This window comes from Pelobates fuscus, chromosome 2, assembly GCF_036172605.1.
Source record: "Pelobates fuscus isolate aPelFus1 chromosome 2, aPelFus1.pri, whole genome shotgun sequence".
Lineage (NCBI taxonomy): Eukaryota > Metazoa > Chordata > Amphibia > Anura > Pelobatidae > Pelobates > Pelobates fuscus.
In genome coordinates this window covers 45696632-45709365 of record NC_086318.1, presented here as the reverse complement: position 1 = coordinate 45709365, position 12734 = coordinate 45696632, and positions in this window count along the sequence as shown.

Genomic DNA, 12734 nt, shown 5'->3' with positions numbered 1-12734 from the left:
GCTGTGTGATACAAAGTAAATACAAATACAAAAAAAGAAGTCCTGCGCTCACTCCCATTACTACTAGGCCGGCAGCACGGACTACAATACATATACAGGAACACCACAAGTCTGAATTACCCGTGTCTGAGCGCCCAACATATCCAAATAGCGCTCAGATCCGTTCAGTAAAAAGGTATAGCCATTCGGGTAAAGTTTTGGTTCCCATACGAACACCGACAAACGCTCCCCCTGGCTTTTAGGGAGCGAATGCTCCCACCAGTCGGTAGTGCCTATCTCCCAAACGTCGTTCGTGTAGCTGGTCGGGAAGTTGTATGGGCAGTGGTACAATCTTTGCCGGGGTTCACAAGCTCGTGTATCCCAAATGAGTTCCAAGCACTTAATGACCAAGTACCCCTATGCCTATGTTCGGGATACAAAATGGCTGTGCACCATGTGCATTCAATTATATGAATGGCAGCCACCTGGGGAAAGCACTCAAGTTAATCCTTTAGTTGCTGTTAACAGCCAGGGGTGGTTGGTGTTCTGAACTAATAAAAAAAAGTGGGGGGACCACACATGTTCCGTTCAGTCCATATTTCTATTTTTATAACCATTTAAAAATATTTTTTTTCTTTTACATTCATTAAGCCTCATCATTCTATATTTCATAATATTTAATGAACAAAATGGCCAAGCACTCTGGGGCATTAATTACATTAATGCAATCACAGTAATATACTATACATTCCTAATTGCTCATTTTGTGAATGTGTGACTAGAATTATGGGTTTTGGGTGTTCTGCATTTGTTTGCATTGGGTCTTTATGAATAGACTGTGTTTGTGTTTTGTGTTTGTGTTTCCATCTGTTTGTGTATGTGTCTTGCATTCTCAACTTGTTTCCCAAATTTTCTATATGTAAAAAAATATTTATCAATTATTATTATTACTGGTATTTATATAGCTCGAGCATATTCCGTAGCACTTTACAACATTATCAAAGGGGGAGATTTAACAATAAATTTACAAAAAATTACAGGAACAATAGGTTGAAGAGGGCCCTGCTCAAATGAGCTTACAGTCTATAGGAGGTGGGGCGTAAAACACAACAGGACAGGAGGTAGCAATCAAACAAGGAGTGTGGAGTGAAGCAGAGCTGGAGGAGAGAATAGAGTGCTGCCATTTAGGAGAGAGCAAGAGACAGGTATGTGAGGTAGAGGTTACTCTGGGAGGCCATAAGCTTTCCTAAAGAGATGGGTCAACTTTCTTAACTTGACTGCATATTTAATTTTATATATAATACAGAAAATTTTAGGGATCCTCCTGATGAACCTAAAAACAAAGATATAACATCCAGCGAGAGTGCCTGGTCTGTGACCCGGAAATGAAGTAAACCGGGAGTGCCAGGTCTGTGACCCGGAAATGAGTATCGTTTGGTGAGCCGAAACATCACAAAAGCCCCATCCGGTGACAAGTCCATAAGGTGCCTTTATCATCTCTAACTTGTGAGTGCAATCGTAAATTTGTGTTTTTTTTCTAAATTCAGGCATTATTGCACTATGTTATATTTGTTTTAAGGTACATCAGCAGGATCCCTAAAATTATCTGTATTATACATGTCTGCTGTGGTTGGTTACCACCTGGGAGGTAACCCTGGGATGCTTAAGTGAAGTTTATATTTTTTTATATTGTCACATTTCATTGGTGCCAGGTCACATCTGTATTTTATTTCATGTCTGTCTATTCCACGATCAGCATAGGTTTTAAAAGGCATAGGTTTGATAGTATACACTTACCCAAGTTGTATGATGGTTGCTTGACTCCCATCTACTCAACAACTTGGCCTTAAACACTACACAACATTGTGAGGCATGGAACATCTCCCGCACTTGATACATTCTGATATTAATCCTTGTTTACTATGACTAATCACTATAGTTTGAGACATCTTTATTTTATTGGACAAAAGGCAGCCGCTTAGGGATTCATAAGTTACAGTGACTACGAGCAGCTGTTCCATTGATAGAGGACCCCGGCATTGGTGCAAATTCGCCCATTGGTATTTGCAATGCTGTTGTGAGTGGCCGCCAATGACCCTTAAACATTATGTTTTCTGGTAGAGAATATCTTTCATACTGTGGTATATATTTATTTATTTATTTATTTTGTTTGCTGTCTTTTGGCAGTGATATGGCCCAGCGGAGCTTGTATTTTTTTTTTAACAAACGTTTTCAGTAAAAGCTAATTGTTATTTTTACAGTGCTTGAGTGCCTGCACTTATAATCACACTTAGCCAAACTGCGCACAATCTAACATGGCCAACAAAACACAAATAATCACAGTCAGCCAAAACCAAACAAACAATTATACAAATCAAAACTAAATAAAAAATAAATAAAACTTAAACCACATAATTATACTCAGCCAACTCTCACACAAACACAGCCACCACCATTCGTATTAATATACACAGTCAGCATTCACACAGTAACACTCAGCCAGCCAAACCCACATATAATCATATTTAGAAAACCACCACACAATCACATTCAGCCATACCCACGCTTTATTACACTTAACCACAATCATACATTCTGCACCTGACAGTAGCTTCCCTGAAGCACAAAAACTGAGAAACAGTGAGTACAGAGATATGTGAAAGTGGTGAATGTACAAAACCTGACTTAGGGCAGCATAGAGCACTATTATGGGCAAAAACAGAGATACAGAGACAAATTTCAAGCTAACAAAATGTCTTCACAGACAGCAAGGAGCACAAGATGTCCACAAGATTGCACAAGTGCAAAATCCAAAACGATCAGAGTTACTGGTTTACTCATCATATACACTCAGATTAAAAAATATATTATTTATTTATAAAATATTTTACCAGGAAATATACATTGAGATTTCTCTCGTTTTCCAGTATGTCCTGGGTCCACAAATCGTTGCATTGTTACAGTTAGTGTACAATAAAATACTAAAACAATATTAATATACAATATATACAAAATTTAACATAGAACAGGTAGGAAATATATAATCAACCATGACAGGTGCATTCTGTTTTGAGGTTGTAGAGAGGGATCTCTTAAAGGACTTTAAGCTTAGGGAAGATTTTGAATTGTGTGGGAGTTCGTTCCACAATTGCGGCGCTCAGTAGGAGAAGGAGGATCGGGCTGCTTTCTTTTTGTATTGAGGTAGACTAAGTAAAGTGTTGGTACTGGATCGGAGGTTATAGGAAGTGGGAACAGCCGGGGAAAGCATTGTGTTCAGGTAGGGTGGGAGTTTCCCAGAAAAGCTCTTAAACACAAGGCTGGAAAGATGAAGGGTGCGCCTGGATTCCAGCGACAGCCAGTTTAGTTCTTTTAGCATGTCACAATGGTGGGTCCTGTAATTACATTGTAGCACAAATCGGCAGAACGAGTTATACAATGTATTGAGTTTATTAATGTGGGATTGCGATGCAGGTGCATATACTACATCCCCATAATCAATGATTGGCATCAGCATTTGCTGTACAATCTTTTCCTTTACTGTAGGGCTTAGGCAGGATTTGTTTCTGTACAGGTCACCTAGTTTTGGATAAAGTTTAGATGCAAGCTTTTCTATGTGCAGGCCAAAAGATAGATTGGGGTAAACACAAGAGAATATGGTGTCTGAAGTGCCTTGCTGAAATGTCCCATCATTTCTATACGAATGAACAACTTAGCTAGGTCCCACCATGCTAAGACACAGGCACATTCTCTACATCCATGTCAGGATCGGGACAGGGATCCAACACGCAGAGTACAAACAGTAGCCAGATACGTATACCGGACCTTAGAATGGCCGGACTAACGTAAGTAGTACAGTATAGAATGGTCAAAGACAAGCCGAGGTCGAGGGTAACAGAAGACAGGTAAGCGAGAGACAAGCCGAATCAAGGGTAACAGAGATAAGCAGAGTAAGGAAAACAAGCCGGGTCAAAACCAAAAGGGATAATAGAATACACAAGCACTGAGTGACTAGAACAAGCTAGAACCACGACAGGGCAATGAGCTAATGAAAGAAGCTCTGTTAAATACCCTGTTCAGAGCAGTAACCACGCCTCCGAGGCGTCCTGATTGGTCCTGCAGCAATTGAGTGACAGGTCGTTCCGGAGGAGTGTCCTGATGACAACTTCCTGCCTAGATGCTGTAAAAGGCAGTCACTCCCTCGCGGCCGGCCTTGCATGACCGGATAGACCGTGGGAAAGGGAGCCATCAGGCCGTCTGGATGGAGGAACAGCTAAGTCTCTACCTCTTTCGGAGGTAGAGACCGCAGGTACCCTGACAGTACCCCCCTCTCAGATACGCCCACCGGGCGGAATACACCAGGGCGAGAAGGGAATCGAGAGTGAAACGCCCTGCGGAGACGGGGAGCATGCACCTCCTCCTGAGGTACCCAACTTCTCTCCTCAGGACCATAACCCTTCCAATCGACCAGATATTGCAGTTTCCCCCGGGAGATTCGAGAATCAACGATGGAATTGACCTCATACTCCTCCTGACCCTCCACCTGAACTGAGCGGGGAGGGGCGATCGTGGAGGAGAACCTGTTACATATTAATGGTTTTAGCAAGGAAACATGAAATGAATTAGGAATGCGTAAGGCATTAGGCAACGCTAAACGATACGCAACTGGGTTAATTTGAGACAGTACCCTGTAAGGTCCAATATATCGAGGAGCAAACTTCATGGACGGCACTTTTAACCGAATGTTTCTAGTACTTAACCATACTCTATCGCCTGGAACAAACACCGGTGCTGCCCTTCTACGTTTGTCAGCGTGTTTTTTAACCAGCGTAGAATTGTGCAAAAGGATTTGTCGAGTTTGATCCCACAACTCTCTTAAATTGGCAACATGAACATCCACCGACGGTATCCCTTGAGAAGAAGACTCCGAAGGAAGGATGGAAGGATGAAAGCCATAATTCAAGAAAAAAGGGCTAGAATGCGTAGAATCACAAATGAGATTGTTATGTGCAAACTCCGCCCAAGGAATCAAACCGACCCAATCGTCCTGGTGTTCTGAAACGAAACAACGTAAATATTGTTCAACTTTTTGGTTAGTGCGTTCAGCAGCTCCATTGGACTGAGGATGATAGGCAGAGGAGAAATTCAATTTGATGCCTAGTTGGGAGCAGAATGATCTCCAAAAACGGGAAACAAATTGGGAGCCTCTGTCAGAGACAATTTGGGAAGGTATCCCATGCAAACGAAAAATCTCCCTGGCGAATATCTCCGCTAATTCGGGCGAAGATGGGAGTTTAGGTAAGGGAATGAAGTGAGCCATTTTAGTAAATCTGTCTACCACAGTGAGGATGACAGTCTGCTTTTTAGAGATAGGCAAATCAACAATGAAGTCCATTGCCAGGCAGGACCAAGGCTTTTCAGGAACCTCTAAAGGGTGCAGAAATCCGCATGGAAGCGAATGGGGTAGCTTGGTCTTGGTACAAACTTCACATGCCCCGATGAATTCTTTAATATCCTTGCGAAAGTCAGGCCACCAAAAATCTTTAGAGACCAGCGCATAAGTCTTGCGGATGCCAGGATGCCCAGCCACCTTGCTGTTATGGAGACAGCGTAGCACCTCCAGTTGGAGAGCGGCAGGAACGAAGTGTCGATCCCCAGGAGTCTGTTTGGATGCCAAATGCTGAAACTTCATGATCTCAGAAAGCAATGGAGAGTGAATCCTGAGATTCGTGTTCGCGATGATATTCCCCTTAGGAACTATGGAGGACAGAAGTGGTTCAGTTATAGTGGATGGTTCATATTGACGAGACAAAGCATCGGCTTTAGAGTTCTTAGAACCAGGTCTATACGTAAGTACATAATTAAAGTGAGTGAGGAACAAAGCCCAGCGAGCCTGCCTGGCGGACAAGCGCTTAGCCTCCCCAATATAAGACAAGTTCTTATGATCCGTTAGGATAGTAACAGGGTGTAGTGTCCCTTCCAGTAAATGTCTCCACTCCTTTAAAGCCTTAATGACCGCTAACAGTTCCCTCTTCCCGATGTCATATCTGCTCTCAGGCCCAGAAATTTTTTTAGAGAAGAAACCACAAGGGTGTAACGGTTTATCCACCCCTAACCTTTGAGACAGAACAGCCCCAACTCCTGTCTCAGAAGCATCGACCTCGAGCAAGAAAGGCAGAGTCGTATCAGGATGAACTAGAATGGGAGCTGAGGCAAAAAGTTCCTTGAGAGTCTTAAAAGCACCAAGAGCTTCCTCAGACCAGAACTTAGTATCAGCCCCTTGTTTGGTCATATTGGTAATAGGCGCAATGATAGAGGAGTAACCCTTAATGAAGCGCCTATAGTAGTTGGAAAAACCAATAAACCTTTGGATAGCCTTGAGTCCTTTGGGCAAAGGCCAGTCTAAAATAGATTGGAGTTTACCAGGATCCATTTTAAAACCTTCCCCAGAAATCACGTACCCAAGAAAGTCTACCTGAGACTGATCAAAACTGCACTTTTCCAATTTGCAGTATAGACCATGTTGCAGAAGTTTGTGTAACACCTTTCTGACCTGTCTATGGTGAGTCTCAATCTCCTTAGAGTGTATTAGTATGTCGTCCAGGTAAACAATAACACAATCATGCTGAAACTCCCTAAGTACCTCATTAATCAACTCTTGAAATACTGCAGGAGCATTGCATAGTCCAAATGGCATAACAGTGTATTCGTAATGGCCATACCGGGTATTGAATGCCGTCATCCACTCGTGACCTTGCTGGATTCTCACCAAATTGTAAGCCCCTCTGAGATCTAACTTGGTGAAGATTTTGGAGCCCTTAAGACGATCAAATAACTCGGTAATCAGTGGGATAGGATAGGCATTTCTGACAGTTATTTTATTCAAGCCTCGGCAATCGATACAAGGTCTCAGCGTGCCATCCTTCTTCTTAATGAAAAAGAACCCCGCCCCGGCCGGAGAAGAAGACCTCCTGATGAATCCCTTTTCTAAATTCTCCTGAATATACTCCTCTAGAACCGAGTTTTCCTGAACAGACAAAGGATATACATGGCCCCTCGGAGGCATAGTCCCGGGTAGAAGCTTAATTTTACAGTCAAATGACCTGTGTGGCGGCAAAGAATCGGCATTCTTCTTGTCAAACACTGCCCTTAAGTCTAGGTAAAGGTCTGGTATTTGTCTTTCTGTGGACTGAGTAGGATTCTCCTGTATGTTAATATTAGCTAATGGAGAAACCTTGCACAAACACCGATCCTGGCAGCCCTGGCCCCACGAGAGTATCTCCCCTAACTCCCAATCAATAATAGGATTATGTTTTTTCAACCATGGGTACCCCAGAACTATGGGAACGGAAGGAGACGAAATGAGCAGAAGAGATAAATTCTCCACGTGTAGGATACCAACATTTAACTCAATGGGTATGGTCTCACGAAAGATAACAAGGTCTAGTAGTGGTCTACCATCTATGGCCTCAACGGCCAAGGGTGTCTCCCTTAGCTGGGATGGGAAATTGTTTTTACTAGCAAAGGCTTGGTCGATAAAATTCTCAGCCGCACCGGAATCTATCAAAGCCATAGCCCTTACTACTTCCCTCCCGCAAGTTAAGGAAACTGGTAGCAGAAGCCTGTGATCTTTATAATTAGGAGTAGAGGACAAAATAGAAACACCCAAGGCCTGTCCTCTAGAGAGACTTAGGTGCGAGCGTTTCCCGGGCGGTTAGAACAGTTCGAGAGTAAATGACCCTTAGCTCCACAATACATACACAAACCCTCTCTTCTCCTGTACTGTCTTTCCTCCTCAGAGAGGCGGGTATACCCTATCTGCATAGGTTTAGGAAGCAAAGATACCGTGGAGTCAGGACTTGGAAAAGCGGGGGCTAACCTAAAAGAAGGTCTCCGGTTCCTCTCTCGAGTGTTCTGTCTCTCTCTTAAACGTTCATCTATACGAGAGATGAACGAAATTAAATCCTCTAAATTCTCAGGGAGTTCTCTGGTAGCAACCTTATCAAGGGTTACTTCAGATAAGCCATTCAAAAATACATCCATATACGCCTGCTCATTCCACTTGACCTCTGACGCCAGAGACCTGAACTCTAGTGCATAATCCACCAGTGTTCGGTTCTCCTGTCTCAGACGCAACAGTAATCTGGCTGCATTAACCTTTCTACCTGGAGGGTCAAATGTTCTTCTAAAAGCAGCTACAAAGGCGTTATAGTTATAAACTAATGGGTTATCGTTCTCCCATAATGGGTTGGCCCATCTCAGAGCTTTCTCAATAAGTAGGGTGATAATAAATCCTACCTTTGCCCTATCTGTAGGATAAGAGCGAGGTTGCAATTCAAAATGGATACTAATTTGGTTTAAGAAACCACGACACTTCTCAGGAGCCCCACCATAGCGTACTGGGGGGGTAATGCGAGAAGAAGCACCCACTGTGGCTACCTCTAGACCTGAACCGACAGGAGAAACAGGGGTATTACGTATCTCCTCTGGTGGGTTATTGGCACGAGATAATAGAGCCTGTAGCTCGGGACAGGATCGGGACAGGGATCCAACACGCAGAGTACAAACAGTAGCCAGATACGTATACCGGACCTTAGAATGGCCGGACTAACGTAAGTAGTACAGTATAGAATGGTCAAAGACAAGCCGAGGTCGAGGGTAACAGAAGACAGGTAAGCGAGAGACAAGCCGAATCAAGGGTAACAGAGATAAGCAGAGTAAGGAAAACAAGCCGGGTCAAAACCAAAAGGGATAATAGAATACACAAGCACTGAGTGACTAGAACAAGCTAGAACCACGACAGGGCAATGAGCTAATGAAAGAAGCTCTGTTAAATACCCTGTTCAGAGCAGTAACCACGCCTCCGAGGCGTCCTGATTGGTCCTGCAGCAATTGAGTGACAGGTCGTTCCGGAGGAGTGTCCTGATGACAACTTCCTGCCTAGATGCTGTAAAAGGCAGTCACTCCCTCGCGGCCGGCCTTGCATGACCGGATAGACCGTGGGAAAGGGAGCCATCAGGCCGTCTGGATGGAGGAACAGCTAAGTCTCTACCTCTTTCGGAGGTAGAGACCGCAGGTACCCTGACAATCCAGTCTTCACCTGCCGGAAAATTTAGATTGCACCAGACGGCAAACATGGGCCATGCAGGTTGATGTTCATTGGTTGAATGCAACAGGTGTACTTCACTCAGCATTGAAAACTAACTTATTGTTCTGAAGAAAAGCATAAGCATAAGCTCCCGCTGGTGCCCAAGTAGAATGTCGGACTGTACTAAAAATTATTTGACATTATGCAGTTGGATAAAACAAGGGCACAGCAGTCACCATAACCACGTCAGTAAGCTGTAGTAGTTACAGCGCTTCAAGTGTGCTTATAAATCTTACAAAGGAACAGTCGGCCCTCAAAACAACATCAAAACGTAATTTTTCAATGCTAACAACACGGAAAGCATTGACGTACTACAACTACTAAAAGGTTAAAACTGCAACAGACAGACTAAAAGACTGCATTTTCTTGAATGTCAACAACATATTTGATGACAGGAAGAATGGAAATTAGTTACCGGCCTCAGAATAATCCTGCACAATGATAATGTTTTAAAATGTTGATGGAATAAATAGGCTCACTCGCACAACGTGTTTTGTACAAAGTCAAAGTTATTGTCAAAAAACAAAAGGTCACAGAAAGAAAAATGACAGACAAGGTGCGAAAAAGAAAAATTCTGGCACATGAAACAAAAATAAAATGGCCTGGGGGCGGAGCCTAGTTTCCAGGCTGAATGGATGTGCAGAGAATCAACTCTCGACACAAACCACACAATTACAGGCGAAAATCCCAAAATCTCGGCACGCACACCATCTGGTGGGTGACCATCAAAACGGGGACAACCCGGTGACTCGACAGATACCAAGCTTGACAAAACAAATAACCGGAGACCCATTCACAGAGCATGAGGCCTACAAATCATGGGGCTGAGGAGCGTCGGCCGCTATCCTCGCCGATAACCAAGCATCAGCTTACTCCTCCTACCCCCCCCCCCCCCCCCCCATGGACCGGTGGGAGAAATCCCGGTCCTCACTGGGCGTCCAGAGCGGTCGGCAAGAGCACATCTCTACAACGAATAAACAGGATATATTTACGCGCGGAGACACTAACATGGCGGCTGATAAAATGGCGATCAAACAGAGTCTGACCCCACAACAAAGGCTGCATCACGACACCATGCAGTGACTAGATGCAATCTTTAACAACTTTTGGAACCGACTATGGGCGCGACAACAAGTAGCCCGGATCACGCAGTACAATTGGCAGCTCGATGGGGAGCGGAGCCGCGAACACCGGGAGATGAGGGGTAAGCCCTTGGGCGCAGCGACAGAACACCCACCTACTCCCTTTCTACAGGGCCCACGCAGGCTGAAGGCCAAACAGGTGCAAGCCCAAAAGCATCATCCACACCAACGGAGGCTCAAACACCGCAAGACGAAGCATGCCACCAGACCCACCGGTACTTCCAAACGTGGAGGAAACTCGGTCTTTATTAAGCGCCGAGTTTGTGGTCAACGGATGCAGGCCTACCCACCAGCCTGGGGCAAAAAGGACACCTTCACAAACATCTGTGATTCAGCGGCCTCCCGCGGACCACTGGCGGGCGCAGAAAGTCTCCCAGTGGAAGGCATCGGTTAGAAGAGACACTGCCACAGCCTCACAGAGCTCTCATCGCTCCAGTAGAGAGTAGGCATTGCAGCTAAGTGTCTATAAAGACCAGAACTACTCAGATTCAAGGGCAGATTACCCCAATTTACTTAATAACTGTTACAGCAAGTTGTATAGCACAATGTTTTATTAATTTTGGTTTGCCTCCGCCTCATCATAATGTTTTCCGCACTGTTTATTACTATAACTTAACGTTGCTGTCGCGCCGGGGCTCCGGACCGCAGTGATTTACAAGCCTAGGAGCAGCCAACTTAGACCCAGGATGTGAGGTGACACGGTGTAGGGCATATAAGGGCCTTAGACCATATATGCTTGCGCGATACACTCCTGTACATAATAGGGCACGCTTAACAAGTCACGAGATCTCCTTCACTTCAGCGACTTCTCTAGCTTAATGGGGTACGGCACGCCAGCATAAGACGCTTAACCTCACCAGCAACGAGTACCCAGTAGCACTCACCCGCTAAAAGCACCAAGGCGTCCCACAACCCAAGCGCGCTAAAAAAGTGTAGCATATGTCATACTGTGTAATGCTCATGCTGCTCTGAATGACCAAACAGCGTAAATTGCTAGCACATATATACCTACGACTTTACCCAGCCATGTTACGGAAGATCATGGAAGATCATGGAATGTACTTCACCAGCCGGATGCCCCTGACGAAGTCTAAGGACGAAACGCGTAGGGCGGCAGGAATACTTTATATTACGGACTTTTAATTTGTATTTTAAAGTTTTATTTTGTTCGTGCTTCTTCCACCTGGGTTCCTGAATTTCCACCTTGGGATCCATCGAGAAGTTGGCAACGATAATTGATGGGCTTTTAACTTTCTGGCATTTTGTAAGTGCATACAATAAAGTGTTTCCTCTATCCTTAAAGTGGTACACTATGTTCTTTTATTTTTCCCTTTAAGCGAAATCTTTGGGAAAAAGAGAATTCCATTGATCCTCCTGTCTACGCTCAATGTGATTATACTGGGAGATTTTGTATTATACATTTGTGTTTCTTCTGAAGATGTTGAGGAATCTTCATACTCCCTTATAATATTTGGGTAATTTTTTTTTATCGTATATATACCCACTTGTGTTTATCCACTGGTTCATTGTGTATAAGGTGTATACTTTTTTTGCTTATGTTATAAGCCTGTTTTAAAGATATAAAAAAAAAAAAGTGCATCTGTTCACCTGTTAACCCCAAATGTACAAACAATGTTTATGAACCTGAGGATTGCCGTTGGGGTACTGTAAAGCTCTCATGCACTACAAAAATACAAAATAAAAAAAATAAAAAAATAAAATGGCCTAAACAGGAATACACCAAAATGGAATGGCAGTCATTTTATCTTCCCATAATCCTCACAAAACTGAAACCTGACATTTGGTAGTTACTTGCCACTCCTAATCTGCACCCAGCAAAGTGGGTGGGGAATTATAACAGGCAGCTTTCGCTTCTCAAGGGCAGTAAGACCTGTCTCAGCCATAGCCCCGGGACAGATTGCTTCACATGTTTTATAAAATGAGAAGTGCAGATTCATAGGTAGCTTGTCATAGGCAAACAGTTTGCCAGTTGCCAAATAACTTTGCTAATTATTCTGATACATTCAGCTTAATATGAGGAGAAACAAAAGAGTTTTATGAGCTTTTTCTTCATTTCCTGCGAGAGCTGAGGAAGGCTACGTGAGAGGTACTCTGCAGGGGTTACTGACTGCAAGCTCAGGCAAGTTAAGGACATAAATCACACCAAATATCAGCTACCTTTAAAACTGGGTCATCTCCGGCATGGCATATAAATGATGAACAATCATCCCTGGCTCATAATGACTCAAGAGAACATGTACTGATACATTAGACACATATCTCCCCGGTAACAGAGAAACAATCCATATCCGATTGTATTAACCCGACATATCTCTGCGTGATGATATAGATTAGATTTCTGTAGCAGGAATACAAGTTATTATTACGCTTTATTTATTTTCCTGCCCACTACATACACGGATTAACCACAACATTAAAACCACCTACCTAATATTGTGTGTAGGTCC